Below are 10,561 nucleotides of genomic sequence, written 5' to 3' on the forward strand. Positions count from 1 at the left end.
ACAAGAACGATATTTTCTGAAACCTTGATGACTATGTGTCAATAAATCGTTTTCTTCGAGGTACTTCATTATGTTCGAAAACAGCATATGTTCCAAAACCCTACTGCAAATCGACGTTAGTGATATAGGCCTGTAATTCAGCGGATTACTCCTACTTCCCTTGTTGGGTATTGATGTGACAATTTTCCAGACGGTACGAATTATTCTGTGAGCGAGTGGTTGTATATAATTGCTAAATATGGAGCTATTTTATCGGCATACTCTGAGAGGAACGTGACTAGTGTACAATCTGGACTGGATGCCCTGCCTTTATTAAGTGATTTAAGCTGCTTCGTTATTCCGAGGATATCTACTATGTTTCTCATCTTGGCAGTTGTTCTTGATTGTTCTTCCTCACCCAGTATACAGCCCGGATGTCGCACGTTTCCGACTTCCATCTGTTTGGCCCAGTGAAGATTGCGCTGCACCCGAAGCAGTACATGTATGATGGACAGGTTATTGATGCAGCGAGACATCGTCTCTGACGTCGACCAGTGGAGTGGTACCAAGCGGGCATACAGGCGCTCTCGGTAACATGGTGTAAGGCCGTCGCATTCATCGGAGGCAGCGTTTTGTGGCCAAAAGAGTGGCGAAAATTATAGTGTATTGGAATCCTGAATGAAACCAATCTATTTTCAGAAATATGTGTTGGATTACTAATTGAATACTACTCGTAGAATTTAGCAAATCTCCAGAGCTCAATAGGACCGTGATCAGATTCTGTATAGAATTTTCAGTTGAGTTAGCCCTCATTTTAATCATGATAGAGAGTGTCCCAAGAGGAATGTTCAGTATTCAGGGATGTGACAGGAACGATCATTCGAAGTAAAAATGTCTAAGAAACATGAGCTCTAAAATGCATACCTTAAGTTAAGAACTATGAGCACTTGTTCATGTTTGCCACTGTCAAACACCTCTCTTCTACTCAACAAGTGCCCATAGCTTCAAGGCAAGCATTTTAGAGCCCATGTTCATTAGAGATATGGAAAGTTTGCAGCAGAAGACATTTGCTTCACAGTTATGAAAATGAAGTAATGCTCGTAGCTCTTAAGTTATGCGATTTACAGCCCATGTTTACTGGACTTTTTGCTTCGAATGATCGTTCTTGTCAAATCACTGAATACTGCCCATTCCTACTGGGACACCCTGCATACTGTAGATCAGATGTCGGTTCATTGGTAAAAATCTTCAGAAGTGCGTAAATTCCTAAAGGACCAAACTCCTGAGGTCATCGGTCCCTAGACTTACACACTACTTAAACTAACTTATGTTAAGAACAACACACACAGACACCCGTGCCGAGGGAGGACTCGAACTCCGGGCGGGAGCGGCAGCGCGATCGTGACATGTCGCCTCTAACTGCGCGGCCACTCCGCGCTGCGGTTCATTGGTAAGATCCTTGGAAAATGCAATCAGTCTACAAAAGAGATTGCTTACAGAACACTCGTGCCGCCCATCCTAGAATATTGCTGATGTCTGTGGCACCCATACGAAATAAAGAGTGGATACTAAATACATACATAGAGGAGCAACACGAACTTCTACAGGTTTGTTGTTAACTGCCAGACGTTTGAGCATAGTTGCGAACTATCACGGTAAGTTTTCTTAGAGAATTTCAAGAACCAAGATTAATCTAGTTACAAAAGCACATTAAACTGAAGCTTCTTTATTTAAATGTGTGAGTCTGTACTTAAATGGCTGAATGACTGAGAAGATGAAACTTCTACGTTATTTGATTCTGAAACAGCTGAGTAAAACTGAACGTACTGATCCTACTTTCTCTTTACTTTTTCTTATCATGTCAACACTGACCCACAATATCTAGCGCAACGCAGTCTGGGTGCTCAAAAAATTACAACCTGAGTTCAAATAATTAATTCAAAAGAATGGCCCTGACTAAAAAGAAATCTTAGCAATAACTTATACATTTCATTACGCACTTAGCTCACAAAAATCTTCATTACGCGAACTTCTACAATACAGCGAGCGTCAATACTGCCAGCTAAATAAAAGATTCTAACTACTAAAGCCACATAGGCATGTGGTTAGCAAAGGAAAGATTTTGTTGCAAACTAAATAGTGTATTTTTCTACCTTAATAATGTGACATCCAGTTCAGACACGAATATAAATCGTCATTGGCATCCAGTACAAAGATGTATAATCATGAATAATTTTCAATCTCCAAGTCGGAACTTCCAGATCGTTAGCCTATGCTAACACTTCAGACCTCTACCTTCCATCAACGCTAACGTCTCACATCTAACATCCATCACTGCTGGCTGTTCACCTCGAACTGCCCAGTAGTATTTCCATCACTGCTGGCGACTAACTTCCAACTGCGCAACAGTACTGGCGATTACCTTTCAACAACGTGTCTCTTACAAAGAAAGCGCAGTCAGAGATCCAATGCAAAGCGCTACAAAGCGCTGCCAACACGGAAGCAGCCCACATACAAAACTAGTTACAGAACGCACAGAGGCGTTTAAGCAATCATTCTTCCCGCTTCTCAAATGCCAATGGAATTAGAAGAAGCCCCAATAATTAACGTATAAAAGCTGAAGTACCCTCTATCATGCACTTCTTCAAGGAGTTTGGCATTTCAACTGCACCATCACATTGCTTATAAACGCTAATGAATTTCGTCACAAATAACCCATTACTATATGAGAAGAATGCTTAACAGCAACATGGGAAAAATGACCCTTATTGCCCATTATTACAGCTGCCAGAGGCTCAACAAGGCGTTAAATATGCAACAAAGTACGCACTAGTTTTTACTGGCATCAATAGGCCTAAAAATAATTTCATAATTAACGTTAACACTAATCATGTACATGCATCCTGTAAAGCGACTCGTTCCATATAATTTCGACAAAAGACTGCTTTAAACGATCCAACAAGTAACTAACTAACTACCTGTATCTATTGTATGTTACACATTTATTCCTAATCTAGTTTCTGCTACTTCTCAATACTTTCGCCTTACATTCCTTTCTGAGCTCCAATCCATTTCATATTATTCAAGAGGTTAGCTATGTCATTAACGAATCTTATCATTAATATTATTAGTTGTAATCCTGTAGGAAGTGTCGCGTAAGGAAATTGTTCAGGTTTTAATACTCACTCGCTTTCCGTAACCAATGTAAAGATTTTTGACGGAATTTTGTAAAAATATGTGGAAAGGGTAATGTTTACTGCCTTAAAGGTGATGTTGTTCGATTTATGATTATACCATCTCCGGCAAATAGACGTTCCTCTTTCTATCCATTTACACGTTTTGCGACACTTTTTCCGTTCTTTCAGTTTGTAACTGCCTGTTGAATTTCTCACATGGGCTTTGTCAGGAGACATTATGAACTTAGCCTCGGCCATTAACAAGTTCATCCAGCGTCAGTATAAGCTCTGTAGTGTTGAGACTCTTTATTAGACGGCTGGTACGTTTTAAAGTCAATTTCAGCAGTGACAAGCTTGGGTCTGCTCCTGCTGTCAGTTGACCCTCTGATAATAATAAGTCGATACGTTGCTGCACGTTCAGCTATGTAAAGAACACACCCTATTTTGCTGGCCGTTATTGCTGACAAGGGAAGAATACAGTCGATTCCCTGTTTTAGGATGAAAAACGTATTAATCAGTTAAAACGAGTCCCCAATTTTATTTGCCTAGTTTATCGTGGGGGCTACGGTCAGCAATATTTCAAGCAGAGGCTGGTCGGTTTAACATGGTACTGAGCAGTCCTCTGGCAGAGGTCTTTGTCTTCTTTTATCTGCTGTAATTATTAGCGCGTTGAGTCGCAGTTTCCTCATTACTGGGCCAGCTTTCTTGCGCTGCGCGCTTCTGCCTCTCCTGCGAACGCTAGACCCCGTTCTCCGTAACTGCCGTCATGAAACTGGATTTCGTGTGAATGGCTGAATTTTATTACGCTCCTGCGACTCGTATGTCGAGAACTCTGCTTATAGACTAAAGTTTAATCTGAGAAGGACAAGCAGATGACAAATGAAACAACAACCTCAGCCACAGACGACAACAAAGCTAACCATTGGATTTCTCTGGCAGTTTGTATCTATGTTTAAATGTATGTTCTACAACGCATTAAATATTCAGAGGAGAGAGCACATGTTAGCACTGTTACTTACTCAGTAAACAGTTGCTTTTGTTTGTGGACCGACGGAAGAAGGGGCCTCCAGATTTGCAGTAAGTTGTTTTATTCTCATAATCCCAAAAGCCACATCCTCACGGGACGTGGAAACGTACGTGGACGAAGAGCTGGTCACGTCATGGTGTGGAATTCCACGTTTCACTGACGGAGGCGCTGCGTAAAGTGCAGATGATAGTGCTGTGAACTACAGAGAGAGAAGTAGCAGATTTGAGTTTAGCTACTTCCAATTTTTTTTATCTTTTCTTTTCTAAAAGTTTCTGCATCTTTCTTATTACTTTAACAGAAATATTATCTGCAGTATTTGATGTTATTTATTACAAACAATGTATATGCTGCAAATATTATTGCATAGGCTAACGTCTGGAATGTTTCCCCCTTGGCCACAAATTTTAACATGACTCTCATTCTATGTCTAAACGTAAACACAAGTTACACACTGGAAGTTCCTGCTGTTATGAAAATTTCTGCAGATAATATATATGTCTTGGTTGTATGGTCTGCCTCACCTTCGTATGCTGCCATTAAATATTTTTTTCCAGATGTGATGAGCAGCTTCGAAAAATTCCTCCTCTTCCATTCGAAGCAATTACGAATCGAATCCTGAGTTTGAAACCTATATGAATTACGTTATTACAGAGCGATGGTAGTCAGTAGAACATCGATATATGGATATTATGAATGCACAGACTGACATTAGACCCTACATTTCCACTGTATTCGATTTAAAAGCGAAAATGAGATGGAAATAGAATGGTTTAACGAGTAACTAATAGTAGCACGCATCTCACACCGTCGGATAACATTACGTAGCGCGCCTTTACCAGCAAATCGCTGTTCAAGCCGTAGACGAGTTCAGAATATTCTTCGCCATTTTTTCCACTCTTCCTCTACAATCTCTAAGAGTGTTCACACAACTATTTTACAAGCATTCATGATTTTCGAGGCCAAATGCAACCAAGAACAGCCGTTGGAGAGCGGTGTGGAAGTAAATAGACTAGAAGCATGTGTTCCGAGAGACGTGGCAGGTCGTTTAAAGAGGAGCAGCAGCCACGAACGACAACACGTGTGGCGTGCTTCGCGATGACAGACGCGCCCCAGGTGAGGACAGCTTAAAGCAGTAATTTGATATAAACCATAGACCGCTGCACTCTCTGCCGTGAATGGCTTCATGAGAGCAACATCACCTTATTTCTGACATTTCCATTTATTAAACACGGTTGTTTTCGGCTACAGCTGTCAAACAATACTTTATTGCGTCTGTAATTTCAAGAATTATCACCTCCAGACAGAAATCTCAAATGGAAACATGCGCACAGGTATTAGCATAGCCGTTAGTGCCAAACCAAGCGAGTATGAACGGTGTGTAAGCAATAGAGTACACTCCTGGATATAAAACCACGTAAGAAAACATGACATTAGAATGTTTCATATGACCCAGCTTGACAGTCTGCAAGGGCGAACTAGGATTTAAATTCAGCTTCGAGCATAGGTCTTGATTTAAGAAAGAAATCATTGATGATGTTCGTTTAGAAGTGAACTGCGGACTGTAAGAAAAGCAAGAAATAAAATCAACGGGTTTCAGATGTGATGTTACAGAAGTATGTGGAAAATCAGGGGGAGTGGTGAGAAATCAGAGTTTTTTCTATAGAATCGACGATAAACGGAATATGTGGATTGGCCAAACTAAAAGAACGGTCAGAATGATCGAATTTGGGTCGAAACATTGCAAGATGCCACTGGGGTTATGCTATATTTCACAAAATGAGTCTTTCATATGCACTGAGTATCCAGTCTCGATATGCAAGCCACCCCATTACGATTCAAAATGAATGGAACTGATGCAAGCCTAAGGAAATGGAAGGAAAGGATAGCTCTGTCATGAACAGTAGCTGTGGGTCTGGTTTGAAACTAAGAAATGTAAGAGAAGCATTGGGGACACATAGCGACTGGAATTCAGAAACATATGACAATTTAGTGGCAAGTAAAATATCACTGGACAAAAATAAGTAATGAAATTCCCACCCCTCCCTCTCCATCTCTCTCTCTCTCTCTCTCTCTCCCTCTCTCTCTCTCTGGGAAGAAATGTATGCCTAACATGAGTTCATGAAATAATCACTTTAACTTATGGCACATAAAACAATTGAAATTATTCTGGTATCAAAGCTTCACTCAGAATCTAATAGAATTTACAAGCGAAATTATATTAATTGTGATGATTGCATCAATATGATAGTGTATTGGATAAACGTGCGAGAAACTCCTACAACAAAGCCATGGCCAAGGGGTCTAGCACAGAGAGTGACAGATTAATACCAAGGCGTCAAAAGATGCCTATTCCCTCGCGAGTGTTACTTGCTTGCCACAATGCTTTGTGAACAAGAAGTGCTGCGAGTAATGGTCCGCCAAGTGTGTGACGCATCAACTTCCACGATCTGCTGTCCACAACTCAAGTGTCTCTGAAGAAGGCTACCACATACATTTCTCCTCAACAAGACTCCTGTCTGAATGTTCTCTATAGAAGACTCTGTCCCAGTTGTCTCTAGTCGCAAGTAAATTATCACAGGGTAAAAATAAGTAATGGAATCCCCCCCTTACGCTCTTCACTTCTGATCTCACGATCCTGCCAAAAACTACTTGTAAGGAAATCCAAACGAACTTCTCAAGGTCTTCCAACGGACAATTTTACCACAAAATTTGTGCACTCATAAAGAAAAATAGTTCGATATTTTTCAGGAAGTTGTCAGTGCCAATGAATAGTAATCCAGCGTTCTCACAGTTTGCGAACGCCGACCAATCGTAACTCATCCTTACTTTCACACCTATACTCCACGTGGGCTGTGTTTTGGTAGCGGCCCCAGAGAGGTATCGGCAAACTACAGATCCGGCCCTAATGGTGGCGTTTTGCTCTTCGCACGTTACTAAGCGATCTTATCTTCCCAAGGAAGTCGAAGAATTAGAGTCGTACGCTTTTACTGCCTGCACACTGAACGACTCCGCCCACCGGGTGGGTGGTCAACAGCAGCGTGAAGACGCTCTATGGAAAAATCTCGTCCTCTCGGAAATGCGAGAGCGGCTGTCGAACCACGCCAGTCCAGGCGAGGAAACTGCGATCCCACCTAAAGGAGAATGGTGAAACGACCCATAGCCCTCACTTATAAAATGGCTTGCCGGCGACTGGTTCCTTATACGCTGATCTGGCCTTCAGCCCTTCTAAAGATATTCCATGACCATCGCTCTGCTGTCCTGCCTTCTACCTACACAGAGAGACAGTACAGGAGATGTATTATAATGAGGAATGAGTAATCTTAGCACACAAGCCTCTTGATAATTAAGCCCTACGGTATGTACACTGAGGTGACATAAGTCATGGGATAACGACATGCACATATACAGACGCTGGTAATATCGCGTATACAGCGTACAAAAGATCGTTGGCTGGGCTGTCATTTCTACTCAGATGATTCATGTGAACAGGTTTCCGGGATGATTATGGCTGCATGATAGGAATTAACGTACTTTGAATGCGGAACTGTAGTTTGAGCTAGACGAGTGGGACATTCCGTTTCTGAAATTGTTAGGGAAGTCAATATTCCGAAATCCACAGAGTCAAGAATGCGCTTAGAAAATGTACAATACGAAATTTCAGGCATTACCTCCCACCAAGGACAACGAAGGGCCGACTGCCTTCACTTAACGACCGAGCACTGAGGTGTTTGATTAGGGTTGTTAGTGCTAACAGACAAGTAACGCTGCATGAAATAACCGCAGAAATCGGTATGGGACATAGGAAGAACGTATCCGTCGGGACAGTGCGGCGTAATGTGGCATTAATAGTCTAGGGCAGTGGTTTCCAAACTTTTTTGTAATGTGACCATTATTTTTCTGGAAACATTTTCGTGACTCAGTATATTCGTCTGTATACTGTGCCACTACAGTCATTATGTATTAGTTAATAATAACATAAAAATTATATATAATATGAAACTGAACTTAGTATTGTATGAAAAAATGCTTTGCTGGGTAATAATTTTGAAAATGGTGAAGGAAATATAATGAAAGGAAAGAAACAATATTTTGGCCCATAAGAATTTTTTTCATGCAAATTAAATGGTGAACTTAATGAGATTTGTGTTATTGTTTAGTATTGATGTTAATGACACTTTCTACATCTGGACTGAAGCTCATTAGTTTTAGTCGTAAAATCTTTCCATTTTTTCTATATTTGTTTTTTTTTGGTAAAACCAAGCTAGAAAAAGCACGTTCACATAAGTAAGTAATCCCAGTTGTTCCTTCAAAGGTATGTTTGCAAGCGCTCGATACTCTCCTTTTAATTTGATCCAAAATGGGATTAGGCTTAATTCTTGATGCAATGTTTTCAAAGAAGAATCAGACGATAGTTCAATCAAGGCGGAAGAACGGATGCCGACAGTTTTAACTTTTTAAGGTTGTCCTCTTCAAACGGGTTTCTTATCCATAGCACTTCGTCAGGAATTCTTGGAAAGTATTCCTGCAACAAGAAATCAATATTAAGTAACACTCTTGAATAACAACTATCAGTTGGATTAACGTGATGCTATCAGATTCTTTTGATTTCACTATGTAGGTACGGCCTAACTATCATTTTAAAAATGGAGGTGGTTGAACTTAATTGTTACTTTTCTGTATTGCGTGAAAAACAATAAGATGAAAATTATAAACATGTTTAATAACGAATACTTCAAATCTAAGTGATTACTAGTAAAATTATTTCAGAATAAGTACCTGAAACTAGAGGCCAGTGCTTCAAGATGTTCCTTCACGGCAGCTGCTGTTTCCTCGTTAACTTTGATCCATATGTTTCTAAGAAATCACTGAGGAGTGGGAATGCACCAAAACAGCTCTCTTTCAGTTTACTGGACTATCTTTCAAGTTTTTTAATAGTTTCTTCTATTTTATCTTGAGCATAGAACATGTGGACATCCTTCCATTGCAGCGATAAATTGAGGCTATTAAGAGCACTGAATGTATCACCCAAATATGAAAGACGTATTAGCCAGTTTTCGTTTAACATGAGGAACAAACTTCTCATAGATTTCGCATCACTTTTGTGCTCCAACAGGAAGATCCTTAGCTCATCTCGAAGTTCAAATAACCTTGATAGCACTTTTCCTCTTGATAACCAGCGCACTTCACAGTGCAGGAGAAGTGTTTTGTGCTCACTGCCCGTCTCTTCGCACAGTCTGGCAAACAATCTTGAATTCTTAGATCTAGATTTAATCAAAATCACAATGTTCACTGTATCATTAATTATTTTCTTTGGCTTTCAGACGGATCTTTACATACATGGGCCTCTCGGTGCAGGCTACAGTGGGTCCATTGAACAGAAATGGCAACTGCCCCTAACTTTATCAATCAAACCTGAGTAAACGCCAGACATGGCACGGGCACCATCAGTCATCAGTGCAACATATTTTGTCCACTCTATTTCATTTTCTAGCATAAAGCCATCAAGACACTTAAAATTTTTTCCCCTGTTGTTGTCATTGGCGATCGTTTACAAAATAGCATTTCTTCTTCTACACTCCCATCATATTCAAACCTAACAAAAGCTAAAAGAAACGCTTCGTCGGGTATATCTGTGCTTCTATCAACCTGAAGTGAAATGTAGTCACTTTGCTGGGGAACTGTTACCATGGACTGTTTTACAAACTCTGACATTTCATCGATCCTTCTCTTTATCGTTGTTTTTGATGTGGGTATTTCGTCAATTAGTCTTGTGTGCTTTTCGCTACATAAAGAATCAGATATTATTTTGGCCGCTGGTAAAATAATATTCTCTCCTACGGTGTGAGTTGCCCCTTTTTTAGCTATCAGTAATGACAGTCGATATGAAGCCATTGTAGCTTGCTTATTTTTTCCCCAGAAGTGGGTTTTGTCATCACTGATTTTGTCTTAAAAAATTATCGTATTATGTTTTGGAAAAAAATCAATTGACTTTCGTGCGTATTCTGGATGTTTCATGGTAAATATCTTTTCAGTTTTGAGGGTTTCGTACTCTCGTTAGCAAGTACTTCAAAACACACAACACGCCGAAGAAGCGGCTCTTGATCTATGCCAGAAAACACAAACCCATATTTCAAATAATCACCATTGTATACACGAAAGCAAGATTTCGCCTTCTCTGGAAGGAGTTCAGTTCACTAACTTCACTAGCACGGTCACCTTTAGGTGTCTTACATGAAGCACTCGTGTTGGATGTGGAAGCTTCGTCGTAATTACGTAAGTCTTTTACGGTACGATCCTATTTTAATCCAAGCGTCCTTAGTGAAATAGAATCATACAAGCTGCCACAGGCCGGCCGGTGAGGCCGAGCGGTTCTAGGCGG

Source organism: Schistocerca piceifrons, chromosome 1 (assembly GCF_021461385.2).
Source record: "Schistocerca piceifrons isolate TAMUIC-IGC-003096 chromosome 1, iqSchPice1.1, whole genome shotgun sequence".
NCBI lineage: Eukaryota > Metazoa > Arthropoda > Insecta > Orthoptera > Acrididae > Schistocerca > Schistocerca piceifrons.